This window comes from Lithobates pipiens, unplaced genomic scaffold, assembly GCF_037356315.1.
Source record: "Lithobates pipiens isolate NorthernLeopardFrog02 unplaced genomic scaffold, aLitPip1_a1.2 Scaffold_25, whole genome shotgun sequence".
Classification (NCBI taxonomy): Eukaryota; Metazoa; Chordata; class Amphibia; order Anura; family Ranidae; genus Lithobates; species Lithobates pipiens.
In genome coordinates, this window is record NW_027507787.1 from 103,266,781 (window position 1) to 103,281,483 (window position 14,703).

At 43.8% G+C, this 14,703-nt stretch overlaps 4 pseudogenes; all 4 read right to left on the reverse strand.

The window, feature by feature from the left end:
• Nucleotides 1-1,633: 1,633 nt before the first annotated feature.
• LOC143931318 (5S ribosomal RNA) lies at nt 1,634-1,752 on the reverse strand (annotated as a pseudogene).
• Nucleotides 1,753-1,912: 160 nt separating this feature from the next.
• Nucleotides 1,913-2,031, reverse strand: LOC143932098 (5S ribosomal RNA; annotated as a pseudogene).
• A 99-nt stretch (nt 2,032-2,130) lies between these two features.
• Nucleotides 2,131-2,249, reverse strand: LOC143931158 (5S ribosomal RNA; annotated as a pseudogene).
• Nucleotides 2,250-2,917: 668 nt separating this feature from the next.
• LOC143931620 (5S ribosomal RNA) lies at nt 2,918-3,036 on the reverse strand (annotated as a pseudogene).
• Between the last annotated feature and the right edge of the window lie 11,667 nt (nt 3,037-14,703).

Sequence of the window (14,703 nt, forward strand, 5' to 3'; positions counted from 1 at the left end):
TACACTCCTAGAGACCTGACACCCTATGAATCCATCTGTCACAAAAGGGAACCTGTGCGACACACCCTCTCCCTCCTGTACAACCTATTGAGTAGTCAGGAGGAGGAGTCGACCCCCACCATTTATCCACAAATGGGAGAGGGACTTAGGCATCACATTTACCTCACAACAGATAGGGAAGATCCTGACCTTAGTACATAAAGCTTCCATCGCAAACCAATATCAAGAATCAGGATACAAGATAGTCTCACGCTGGTATAGAGTCCCATACCTTCTGAATAAAATGGATAGATCGATCCCGGATGTTTGTTGGAGGTGAAATTCAGATATGGGGACCATGGGACACCTTTTCTGGGCATGCCCGGCCTTGAGGAACTTTTGGGTTCCCAGCAGCGTGCCTTCTACACTTGACCGAACAGCCTGTTCGAAAATACAAAAAAACCCTCACGATGCAACTCCTGAATGCCGCCCGGGCCTGCATTCCCGCACTGTGGAGGCAGCCTCAGCCCCCATCCAAGGTGCTGTGGTATTCCAAAGTCAATCATATTCTCCGGATGGAAGAATTGACCGCCACCCTTCACAACACTGAAGAGGCATTTAGTGTTACATGGAGGCCCTGCAGGTATTTTACTGGTACTCGAGACTACATTCGGGAGGTGAGCAGTGCCTCTGTCCCAGAAAACGACTGAACATCTAACGATTACCTACGTAGGCCATGTTTGCTCTGGGTGGCATTCCCCCCCTCCCTTTTTGTCTTTATTTTTCTTTTTTTCCCCGCCGCCATCCCCCCACCTCCTCTCTATCCGTCTTTGCACTCTCTTCTTCCCCCGTCCTCCCTTTTGACTATGCCTTGTCTCCTTACTAGCCTTCGGGACCCAGAAGAACCCCAGGGTTCTGGACATGACCGGCTCATATTTTACTCTGGTTCACGTAGGTCATGATAAGCTGGCTCGCTGTGGTCCCAATTGTTCTCCATGATTACATTTGTCTGAACGGAGCTGCACTACTCCGTTACTCAGTACTTCTGTACTACATGTTGGAGGTGGGGTTTCTCTCTTTTCTGCATGAAACTGTAGGACTCCCCTCTGAGAACCCAGAGTTATTTGGCTGCCTATTTTTTGTTACCATGTAATTGTGACCCTGGGTCATGCTGTATGGTTGACTGTTATATTTATGTTCTACTTAACAAAAGAATAATAAAATTAAAAAACAATAAGTCAATGCCAACAACTTAAAATGAAAGCCTATGGCATCGAGAAATCCCAGGCGGTCTCCCATCCAGGTACTAACCAGGTCCCAACCCTGCTTAGCCTCTGAGATCAAAGGCACACTCAACCCTCTTGACAAACGCCAAGATGGTCACCTTGGGAAACAAACAAAAAAAAACAAGTCAACGCCAACAACATAAAAAGAAGCCTGCGGCATTTGGAAAACCCAGGCGGTCTCCCATCCAGGTACAAACCAGGCCCAACCCTGCTTAGCCTCTGAGACCAAACGAGATTGGGCGCTTTCAGGGTGTTGTGCCCAAATGGCAAATTCTTTGTGCACTCTCAACCCTCTTGACAAATGCCAAGATGGTCACCTTGGGAAACAAGGGAGAAAAAAACAGGTCAACGCCGACAACATAATGAAAAGCTTACGGCACCTGGTATTCCCAAGCTGTCTCCCATCCAGGTACTAACCAGGCCCATCGCTGCTTAGCCTCCGAGATCAGATGAGATTGCGCTCTTTCAGGGTGATTTGGCCGTAGGCACTCCTTTTGGGCACTCTGAAGCCTCTTGACAAAGGCCGAGATGGTCACCTTGGGAAACAAGCTAAAAAAAACAGGTCAAAGCCAACAACATAAAAAGAAGCCTACGGCATCCAGTATTCTCAGGCGATCTCCCAATCAAGACACTAACCAGACCAGATCCTTCTATGGCACCTGGTCTTCCCAGGCAGTCTCCCATCCAGGTACTAACCAGGCCTGACACTGCTTAGCCTCTGAATTCAGACAAGATCGGGTGCTTTCAGGGTGATGTGGCCGTAAGCGTTCTCTTCAAGACACGCCCAACCCTCTTGACAAACGCCAAGATGGTCGCCTTGAGAAACAAGCGAAATAAACAGTTCAAAGCCAACAACATAAAAAGAAGCCTATGGCACCTGGTATTTCCAGGCGGTCTCCCATCCAGGTACTAACCAGGCCCGACACTGTTTAGCCTCTGAGATCAGATGAGATTGGGTGCTTTCAGGGTGATGGGGCCGTAGGTGATCTCTTTGGGCACTCTCAACCCTCTTGTTAAACGCCAAGATGGTCACCTTGGTAAACAAGCGAAAATAAACAGGTAAACGCCAACAACATAAAAAGAAGCCTACGGCACCTGGTATTCACAGATGGTCTCCCATACAGGTATTAACCAAGCCGTACATTGCTAGGCCTCCGAGATCAGATGAGATTGTGCGCTTTCAGGGTGATGTGGCCATAGGTGTTTTATTTAGACACTCTCAACCCTCTTGACAAATACCAAGATGGTTATCTTGGCAAACAAGTGAAAAAAAATAGGTCAACGCCAACAACATAGACCCTGGCGGTCTCCCATCTGACCCAGACCCTGCTTAGCCTCTGAGATCAGGCGAACGCTTTGGGACATACTCAAAACTCTTGGCTGATGCTAAAATGGTCACCTTGGGAAACAAGCAAATGAAAAACAAGTCAAAGCCAACAATATAAAAAGATTCCTATGGCACCTTTAATTAGGTACTATCCAGGCCGGACCCTGGTTAGCCTCTGAGATCAGATGAGATTGGGCGCTTTCAGGGGGATGTGGCCGTAGGAGATTTCTTTGGGCTCTCTCAGCCCTCTTGACAAATGCCAAGATGATCACCTTGGGAAACAAGCGGAAAAAAAAACCATGTCAACGCCAACAACTTAAAAAGAATCCTACGGCACCTGGTATTCCCAGTTGGTCTCCCATCCAGTTACTAATCAGGCCCGACAATGCTTAGCCTCTGAGATCAGACAAGATCAGGCACTTTCAAGGTGATGGGGCCATAGGCAACATGGTCATCTTGGGAAACAAGTGAAAAAAACCAAGTAATTGCCAACATTGGAGGCTAAGCAGGGTTGAGCAATCAGTTTCCTTGCCTGAAATAGGCATCTCAGAACTGCCATCTGGCTACTTCCCGGGTTTCCAACTCCTTCAACTAATCCCAGGAGAAAATACTTCGCATCCATCCTGGTGGAGGTTCCAAACATCCGATCAATGGTTCCTGTCACCTCTGTCCAGTAGCCGATCAACTTCGGGCATCTCCAAAACATGCACCGGGGGCAACTTGCGTCTGGCCGTTCGGCCAAACTGAAAAAGTTTACGAGGAGCATAATAGGTTCTATATAATAAGAACAGATGTGACATCCTCTGTGAGGAGAGCCACAATTCACCACAGGCAGGATTCCTGTGGCCAATTATAGCTCAGGGGGGTTTAGTACACACCCCACACTATATAAGGCCGCCAGCGCGGCGGCCTTATATAGTGTGTTGCGGTGGTCAGGGAAAGAGGACGATAGGCAGGGACAGTGTCTTTACTGCTTGGGAACCTAGCACTGTTACAGTGGGTGTTCTGTGCCTCCTGCACAGTACACACCTGAAGCTACCCTTTATTACTGCTGTTCAATTTCTGCAATACATGCATCTGCAGTGCAGAAGTTAGAGTGGGTGTTGTGTGCATCCTGCACAGTATACACCTTATTGCTGGTGTTCTGTTTCTGTAATACAGGAACCTATCACTGTTACAGTGCTAGGGTGTACAGAGAAGCTGGTATATATAGAAGACTACAGCATACAGAAGAAAGGCTAGTGAATACAGAATACAGACTCGTGTATGTAGATAGGCTTGAGTATACAGAGATGCTAGAGTAAACAGTGGCTAGTTTAAAGAGAGGCTAGTATATACAAATATGTTAGTGTATATAGAGAGGTTAGTGTATAGAGAGAGTCGAGTGTATACAGAAAGGACAGTGCATATAGAGAAGCTAGTGTATACAGAAGACAGGCTTGGGTATACATCAAAGCTGACAATCTATACAGAAGACTGGGTAGTGTATACAGAGAGTCTAGTGGGTACAGAACACAGGCTGGTGTATTCTAGCTAGTTTTTACAGTCTAGTGTATACAGAAGACAGGCTGTGGTATACAGAGAGTTTAGTGTATTCAGAGAGACAGAGAAGCTAGTGTGTACAGAAGAAAGGCTAGACAGGCTATAAAGAGAGACAAGTTTTTACAGAAGACAGTTTTGGGTATACAGAGATGCTAGTTTATACAGAGAGACTAATGTATACAGAAGACAGGCTAGGGCATACAGAAGACGGGCTAGTGTATTTAGAACATAGGCTAGTGTATATCGAAGACAGGCTATTATATGCAGAAGATCGGCTAGTGTAAACATGCTGGTGTATATAGAGAGGCTAGTGAATTTAGAGGGTAGGCTAAGTGATAACAGAAGACAATCTGGGCTATACAGAGACATTTCATCATTTCATCTAGCGCACATCTCTAATGGAGTTTGTCTCATAGCCATGTTATGCCTTTTCATTCTTATGCTAAATATAGATCACTACAAGATTTTAATCATCCACATGAAGCATTCAATAAAACTATCATACATCAAAATAAACCATGTACTCTTTTTGCTCTATTTTGCATATTTGTAATTCTCCACATCAACTGTCACATTGAGTATGTGACAGTCCTGACACACCATCCTGAATTATTTTTATTTATTTCTTATTAGAAATAGAGAGTACTATCTCAAAATCCGCTTAAATCTATTCACTTCGATGAGTTCTACCGCTAATTGTACGGTAATGCAAAATGTTCACAAAACAATCCATTTGCTACCAGACATGCTGCACATACTAAGAGTAATGTAACTATCGCTCGCTAACGATGTAAACAGTTTTATTGCTTTTCTGAAATTAACCGAGTATCTCTGACATTAACTGAGTATCTCTCTGCACTATGATCTTAATAATAATAATAATAATAATAGGATTGTGTAATGCAAAGATCAACTAGTCTAATATAAGCTTTCTCATTGGTACCGGCATATCCTTTAAATTTAGACTAACGCAACTATTTGTCGGCCATTTTCAATCTAAGCTTTCAATCTCTTACCTTTGAACAGTGATACTTCCTCCCTACAATATTAAGCCATATTAATGTCCTTTTGGTCGCCTATATTATACAACTCTCTGAAAAGCCTATATGTAGAGAATAAAACTAGTCTTACATATTAATAAAACAATTTTATTGCTCAACCAGTATCAGCTGTCATGAAAAGTTTTGCTATACTTATTATTATTATTTTATAGAGATTACTATCTCTAAATCATGGTAATAAGTTATAATGTCTACAGCTAATTTTACGTTAAAACAAAAGTCACACAAAACCATCTTTTTAAAACCTTTTACACACTGCACATTAAGAGTAATGCAACCATCTCTCGCTACCTCTATGCAATAGGATTCTCTTTCTGACTCTATTTTGTGTATTACTTCTTCTCCACATTAACTGTCACAATGATAACCATTTGTAACATATAACACTTGCAACACATTTTTTAACAGCAGCAAGAAAAATCAGTGGGACGGTTTACTTGATTGAGAAGTGGTTGCAGTAGCAAAGCATAGCAATTCAGTTTGATTACATTAATAACACATAATGCAACTATTTTACATTCACCTCATGCATACATCATAATGTAAGCTGTCTATCACTATTAATGTTCATGGTTACTGATACATTAAGCCGATAACCAGTGGAAACGGAAAACAGTCAGTGTAATCAGTCAGTGTAGTCGTGCGTAGCAAAATTAATGGAACGATTTACACGTTGGAATTTTAGAAGCTACGTCAATTTACTCTTAAATACCCTTTAGCTGCTTAGCTTACACTTTGCTGTATGTAGCCGCGTTTACATGTAAGTAACCAATGGGGATTGACAATTCATGTAATGCAATTTGCCTCTTTGCCATGTCATACTTTGCCAGTTATTATACTTTCTCATCCGATAGAAACCTTGTCGTTGCTGATATTTCATGATTACAGCAATCATCTCATCTAATTGCTATTCCGACATTCTGCCTTGGTATTACTTTACAACGCTCTATTGAACAGTGTAAAGGTAAGCTAGATATTTTGTGTATTTCCACTTAAACTCGACCTGTATATACTGTCTCAATATTATCATATCTAATTTTGCTAAATTGGATTATAGAGTTTGCTATGTCTAAATCCAAGTTACCTACTCACCTTTATTACGTATACTGCTAATTTTAGGATAATACAAAACCATCTTATTTGCTTCTTTACACGCTGCACATATTAAGAGTAATACAATGCTACCGATGTGAACAGTTTAATTGCTCTTCTCACATTTAGCTGGTATCTCTCTGCTATAGGAAACTGAATTTGTACCACAACGATCACTCATCTAATATCAGTCCACTCAGTGCTACCGGGATAACTTTTACATTTAGAGTATTGAAATGATTTCTCAGTCATTTTGAAGCTACTGCAAACAACGCTTCCGATCTCTTTTCAACTGCAATACTTAATCTCTGCAATATTAAGTAATATTTAGCTGCTTAGCTCACACTTTGCTGTACGTAGCCGTGTTAACTGTATTAATGGTAACCTGTAAGTAACCAATGGGGATTGACATTTCATCTCTAATTCACATTCACATTTCTAATGCAGTTTGTCTCTTTGCCATGTCATACTTTGCCAGTTATTATACTTACTCATCCTTAAAGACACGTAAGGATCCTGAAAACGATAGAAACCTCGTCACGTCGTTGCTGATATTTCATGATTACAGCAATTATCTCATCTAATTGCTATTCCGACATTCTGCCTTGGTATTACTTTGCAACGCTCTATTGAACAATGTAAAGGTAAGCTAGATATTTTGTGTATTTCCACTTAAACTCGACCTGTATATACTGTATCAATATTATCCTTTCTAATTTTGCTAAATTAGATTATAGAGTTTGCTATGTCTAAATCCATTACCTACTCTCCTTTATTACGTATACTGCTAATTTTAGGATAATACAAAACCATCTTATTGCTTCTTTGAACGCTGCACATATTAAGAGTAATGCAATGCTACCGATGGGAACAGTTAAATTGCTCTTCTCACATTTAGCTGGTATCTCTCTGCTATAGGAAACTGAATTTGTACCACAACGATCACTCATCTAATATCAGTCCACTCAGTGCTACCGGGATAACTTTTACTTTTATAGTATTGAAATGATTTCTCAGTCATTTTGAAGCTACTGCAAGTAATTCTTCCGATCTCTTTTCAACTGCAATACTTAATCTCTGCTATTGCAGACTATTTAGCTGAATATTTAGCTGCTTTGCTGTACGTAGCCGTGGGGATTGGCATTTTATCTATAATTCATTTTCACATTTCTAATGCAGTTTGTCTTTTTGCCATGTCATCCTCTGCCAGTTATTATCCTTTCTCATCCTTATGCTATATTTGGGGTATATTCACTACATGATTAAAGACACGTAATGAACCTGATTGATAAAAACCTACACACGTCGTTGCTGTTATTTCGTGTATTTCCACTTAAACCCGACCTGTATATAATGTCTCAATATTAATTTTAGAGTTATTTTGCTATATTTATTATTAGAATAAACTGATTACTATCTCTAAATCCTGGTAAACCAGCTCACACTTAACCATCTTATTGCTACCTTACACGCAGCACATATTAACATTTAGCCGGTATCTCTCTGCAATAGTAAACGAAATGTGTAGATCACTCATCCAATATCGTCTTTTCAGTGCTACCGGAACAACTTTTAAATTTAGAGTAATGCAACGATTTCTCAGTTTTATGAAGCTACTGCAACTAACGCTTTGGATCTCTTTCCTGATAAATTACGCTCTGCAATATTAAGCCATGTAAATTGTCCTATTGGTCTGCTAACAATGCTATGTATAATTTTACAAATCTTTCAAAAGCAATATCGTCTCACTGCAATATTTACACTCTGCATAATAAATAGGAATAATGCGAATAATGCTAATAATAAAGTCGTCTAAAACTCGGCTATAAGTAGAGAATAAAACTATCTTACATCAAAATAAACCATGTACTGCCAAACAAATAACGGCCAATTACTTAACGTCTCTCAGTCAATGACTTAACAAAATAAACTTAGCACTCGTTTGCTCTATTTTGTATATTTGTAGTTCTCCACATTAACTGTCACATTGATTTCACCACTGACAACACACCACTTTTTAACAGCACCAAAATATGAAAAAAGCACTTTACATGTTTCAGAAGTAGTTGCATTAGCAAAAAATAAAGTCCTGTCTTCTTTACACGCTAGCTTTTCTGTATACATTAATCTCTCTGTGTACACCAGCCACTCTGTATAGACTAGCCTCTCTGTCTTCTGTATACACGTGCCCGTAATCTATATACACTAGCCTGTCTTATTTTTACAATAGTCTCGGTGTCCCAGCCTCTCCGCATACACTAGCCTCACTAGCCCCAGACTGTCTTCTGTCTACACAAGCCTATCTGTAAAAAAAATAGCCGGTCTTCTGCATACTCTAGCCTCTCTGTGTAACACAGTCTCTCTCTGGATTCCCTAGCCTCCATCTCTGCATACCCAGGACCTTCCTCTGTATAATCTAGCCTATATGTATACACAAATATACAAATTAGCCTTCTGTATACACGAGCCTCACTGTCTACTCTTGGTTGTCTTTTGTATACACTAGCATCTCTTTATACATTAGCTCTCTGTATACCCAAGCCTCTCTGTATACACTAGTCCACCGGTATACACTAGCAAGTCTGCATACACTAGCCTCTCTTTGTAACCCAACTTCTCTCTCTGTATACCTTAGCCTCCATCTCTGCATACCCAGGACGTTCTTCTCTATAATCTAGCCTATGTGTATACACTAGCCGGTCTTCTGTAGACATTAGCCTCCCTGTATAAACTAGCTGGTCTACTGTATACACTAGTCCGTCTGTATACACTAGCAAGCTTGCATACACTAGCCTCTCTGTGTAACCCAGCCTCCATCTCTGCATACCCACATTAGCCTCTCTGTATATACTAGCCAGTCCTCTGTATACACTAGTCCATCTGTATACACTAGTAAGTATGCGTACTCTAGCCTCTCTCTCTGTATACCTTAGCCTCCATCTCTGCATACCCAGGACGTTCTTCTGCATAATCTAGCCTCTCTGTATAAACTAGCCAGTCCTCTGTATACACTAGTCCATCTGTATACACTAGCAAGTATGCATACTCTAGCCTCTCTCTCTGTATACCCTAGCCCCCATCTCTGCATACCCAAGGACGTTCTTCTGTATAATCTAGCCTATCTGTATACACTAGCCTGTCCTTTGTACACATTAGCCTCTCTGTATAAACTAGCCGATCCTCTGTATACACTAGTCCGTCTGTATACACTAGCAAGTCTATGTAACCAAGCCTAGCCTCTCTCTCTGTATACCCTAGCCTCCATCTCTTGCATAAACCAGGACCTTCTTCTGTATAATCTAGCCTATCTGTATACACTAGCCTGTCTTTTGTACACATTTGCCTCTCTGTATAAACTAACCGGTCTTCTGTATATACTAGTCCGCCTGTATACACTAGCAAGTATGCATACTCTAGCCTCTCTCTCTGTATACCCTAGCCTCCATCTCTGCATACCCAGGACGTTCTTCTGTATAATCTAGCCTATCTGTATACACTAGCCTGTCCTTTGTACACATTAGCCTCTCTGTATAAACTAGCCGATCCTCTGTATACACTAGTCCGTCTGTATACACTAGCAAGTCTATGTAACCAAGCCTAGCCTCTCTCTCTGCATACCCTAGCCTCCATCTCTTGCATAAACCAGGACCTTCTTCTGTATAATCTAGCCTATCTGTATACACTAGCCTGTCTTTTGTACACATTAGCCTCTCTGTGTAAACTAGCCGGTCTACTGTATACACTAGTCCATCTGTATACACTAGCAAGTCTGCATACTCCTGCCTCTCTGTGTAACCCAGCCTCTCTCTCTCTCTGTATACCCTAGCCTCCATCTCTGCATACCCAGGACGTTCTTCTGTATAATCTAGCCTATCTGTAAAAAATAGCCTGTCTTTTGTACATATTAGCCTCTCTGTATAAACTAGCCGGTCCTCTGTATACACTAGTCCGTCTGTATACACTAGCAAGTCTGTGTAACCAAGCCTCTCTCTCTGCATACCCTAGCCTCCATCTCTTGCATAACCAGGACCTTCTTCTGTATAATCTAGCCTATCTGTATACACTAGCCTGTCTTTTGTACACATTAGCCTCTCTTTTGTACACATTAGCCTCTCTGTATAAACTAGCCGGTCTACTGTATACACTAGTCCATCTGTATACACTAGCAAGTCTGCATACTCCTGCCTCTCTGTGTAACCCAGCCTCTCTCTCTCTGTATATCCTAGCCTCCATCTCTGCATACCCAGGACGGTCTTCTGTATAATCTAGCCTAGCTATATACACTAGCCGGTGTTTTGTACACTTTAGCCTCTCTGTATAAACTCTTCTGCATACACGAGTCTCTCTGTATACCCTTGGATGTCTTTTGTATACACTAGCTGCTCTTTATACATTAGCTCTCTGTATACCCAAGCCTCTCTGTATACACTAGTCCGTCTGTATACACTAGCAAGTCTGCATACACCCAGCCTCTCTCTCTGCATACCCAAGATGTTCTTCTCTATAATCTAGCCTATTTGTATACACTAGCCTGTCTTTTGCAGACATTAGTCTCCCTATATAAACTAGCCGGTCTTCTGTATACACTAGTCCGTCTGTATACACTAGCAAGTATGCATACTCTAGCCTCTCTCTCTGTATACCCTAGCCTCCACCTCTGCATACCCAGGACGTTCTTCTGTATAATCTAGCCTATCTGTATACACTAGTGTATACAGACAGACTAGTGTATACAGAGGACCGGCTAATGTGTACAAAAGACAGGCTAATGTATACAGATAGGCTAGATTATACAGAAGAACGTAATGGGTATGCAGAGCGCTCAGCTTCAAAGGATGGCCAACGTGAGTAATATGAGGGACACTCCTCACCCCCGCCCCCACCTACCAGATCTGACTTTCATCCCCTTGCCCTCTCTGCCCCGGTCATCTGGTGGCAGTTTTATGCACTCCCTGGCCCCCACCCATTCATAATCCTTACCGACCTTTCCTTCCACTGCTCACAGGAACACACTGGATGACTTGTCTAATTAAACAACTTGTACAAGACACCGCTATCCTCCTGTCTGACACCGGTCCCCCTTGGAGGCTTTACCCCTCACTGTTTGGGTGGTCCCTGCCTCTCCCTGGATGCTCCACATATACCACAACGACATTGTCAGAGGGGCACCACTTGACAGGACACGGGGCTGTCATGCCGGTGGCATCTCCCATTGGAGGAAGGGATGATGGCCCCAACCCCTTGGCAGCAGGTTCTTTCATGTACAGACCAGGGCGGCTCATCTTCCCTTCTGGAGTCTTGACCTTAGATGGGGGAGTTGCACTTTGGGGGGTCTGAGTGATACCTAGTGCGCTGTATTGGAAGGGCTTGACATTCCCGCATATGTGTCCCCTCCCACTGGTTGCTCCCCTCGTCCCCCCTTCTGGCTCCCACCTACTCTTTGCCGACATTGCCTTGTGCAGCTTTCGGGGACCCTGGATGACTTATTTATTGAGCCTATTGGTACGAGACACTGCTTCCCTCCAGGGTGACTCTGGACCCCCCTGGAGGATTTACCCCTTACTGTTTGGGCAGTCCCAGCCTCCCTCTGGATGCTCTACACAGCCCCCGATGGCGATGCAGGAGAGACACTAATTGGCGGGCCCCAGGACTGCTGCTCGGGTGAAGTATCCCGTTGGATGGAGGGATGGTGGCCCCAGCCCCTTGCCTGCCGGATTTTCCATGCACCGACCAGGGCTGCTCCTCTTTCATCTTGATGTGGTGACCATGGAGGGGAGGAGTTGAAATTTATGGGGTCTGGGTGTTTGCTGGTGGGAGTGCGCTAAAGGACTTGACATTTCCGCATGTTTGTCCCCTCTCTCCTGTTTCCCCCCTCCCTTCCCCCCTTCCCACCCTTCCCTTCCCTCCTTTCCCTCCCCTTTCCCCCACTGCCGGGACTGGGGGGACTAGGATTCGGGGGCTCCCTCTCCGACCTGTCTACCCACCAACCCAAGTAGGACAGCGCTTTAAACCCAGTGTACATCTGGTAAGCACTATAGCATAATTGTGCTGTTTTAGTATACCCTTCCTGTACTGTTGAGTGTGGACAACCCTTAATTTCCCTCTCCCCCTGGGGTTGAGGTGCCCGGCCTCTTTTTCCCTTTACCTTTCCTTCCATTTGCCCTTCCTTTCTCCCCCTTAGTTCCCGCCATGCATTACCTACCCAAAACCTACCTTGGTTCAACTTTCTTTGCTTTTCTCTGACGTCCCCCTCCCCCTCCCCGAGGAGCGATGGCAGACTCAGTCAAGGTCACCTCTCTAAACGTTAAGGGACTGAACTCCCCTGAAAAACGGTGGATCCTCCTGTGAGAACTCAAGACTTCCTGTACTGATGTGGCCTTTATACAAGAAACACATTTTAAAAATACTAACCTCCCCATTTTATGGTCGAGATCCTTCCCTAAGGTCTACCACTCTACTAACCCCTCCTCTAAGACCAAGGGAGTCTCCATTCTGATCTCTAGCAGGCTCCCCTGGGTTCTCCAGGATTCTCTGGTGGACCCTGGGGGCCGATATCTTTTTCTTAGGGGCCACATTGGAGAGCGCCTTTTTACATTTGTCACTGTGTACGCTCCCAATGATCACCAAGACATGTTCCTCAGAACTACCCTGCACAGATTATGTGACTTTCGGGAGGGCCAGTTGATATTAGGTGGGGACTTTAATGTCCCCTTTCGCCATCGGTTGACACTTCTGCCTCTTGCTCCTCGCTCCTCATTTCCTCTAGAAAGCGGATTACTAAGTGTTTAATGAATGACCAATTAGTTGATGTCTGGCGTCTGCAACACTCTGGGGAAAGGGACTACTCTTTTTGCTCTTCCCCTCACAAATCATACTTGAGGATAGACTTCTTCTTGATTCCACATGACCAACTGCACTTGGTGAGCTCTTCCTCCATCGGCCATATTACTTGGTCCGACCACGCTCCTGTAGCCCTTACCTACACCCTCTCTAGGAACCCCTCACCTAGGTCTCTATTCTGGCACCTTAATGAGAGCCTCCTCCAGATACCGGAAGTTTTAGCAGATGTAACCAGGGAATTGGACCTTTATTTCCAAGAAAACTAAACGCAGGACTGTGACCCTGGGATAATTTGGAAGGCTCACAAGTCAGTACTCCGCAGGGTACTTATCAGGCACGGGGTGCCCATCAAACGAACACGGAAGGAACAGCTTGCTAATCTGTTTCGTGAACTTGCCTCTGTGGAAGCGAAACATAAACATGCCCCCTCACGGACCTTAGAGATTGAATTGGGGACACTCCGTACCCATATTGCTGACCTACTCCATTATAAAGCGAAAGCGGCACTCCAGTTTTGTCGTAAACTGACGTAGGAGTCAGGGGACAAATGCGGAAAAATCTTAGCCAGGTCGGTAAAGGAGTTGAAATCTGGCTCTTACATACCACAGTTGATAGATGAGAATGGCCAGAGGGCCTCTACCCCAAACCAAATAGCCGAAGTCTTTGAAAAATGTTACTCTGATCTCTACAACCTGCCCGATTCAAGGTTTGGACAGGACAATATGTAACCGGTTCTGGTCTACCAACCCTCTCATCGGAATCACGGGAGTACTTGGAGGACCCGATCACACTGGAAGAAGTCCAGACAGCCGTGGGACCTCCGAAGGTGGGTAAGGCTCCGGGCCCTGATGGATATACCGCACAATACTTTAAGACCTTCCTCCCTATTCTCGGCCCGCGCTTGGTGAATTTATTTAATACTCTGAGCTCAAATGGGGATTTTCCTGAGGATACCCTTAGAGCCCAAATCTCGTTGATACCTAAGGAGGGCAAAGACCCGGGCCTATGTGGGAGCTACAGACCCATTTCCCTCCTAAATTCGGTCCTAAAACTATTCTCTAAAATCCTCGCCACGTGATTGGCACATCACTTGCAGTCCCTTATACATATTGACCAGTTAGGTTTTATTCCCACCAGGGAAGATAGGGACAACACCATTAAGGTGCTTACCCTGATCCATAAAGCAAAGTCATCTGGGACCCCTTGTCTTTTCATGAGTACTGATGCCGAGAAGGCTTTTGATCGGGTCAAATGGACATTAATGTTCTCGGTCCTTCGCCATATAGGTCTGAGTGAACGGATGCTGGCATGGATAAGTAAGATATACTCACGCCCTTCAGCTCAAGTCAAAGCGAATGGGGTTCTCTCATCTCCCCTTGACATCGGGAATGGGACGAGACAGGGTTGCCCCCTGTCGCCCCTATTATTCGCACTGTCATTGGAACCCTTTCTCTCCACAATTCGACAAAACTCAGACATAACGGGACTCCAAATGGGTACTATTGAGTGCAAGATATCTGCCTACGCGGATGACATGCTGTTCTCGCTGACAAATCCCAGAGTTTCCTTGCCAAAT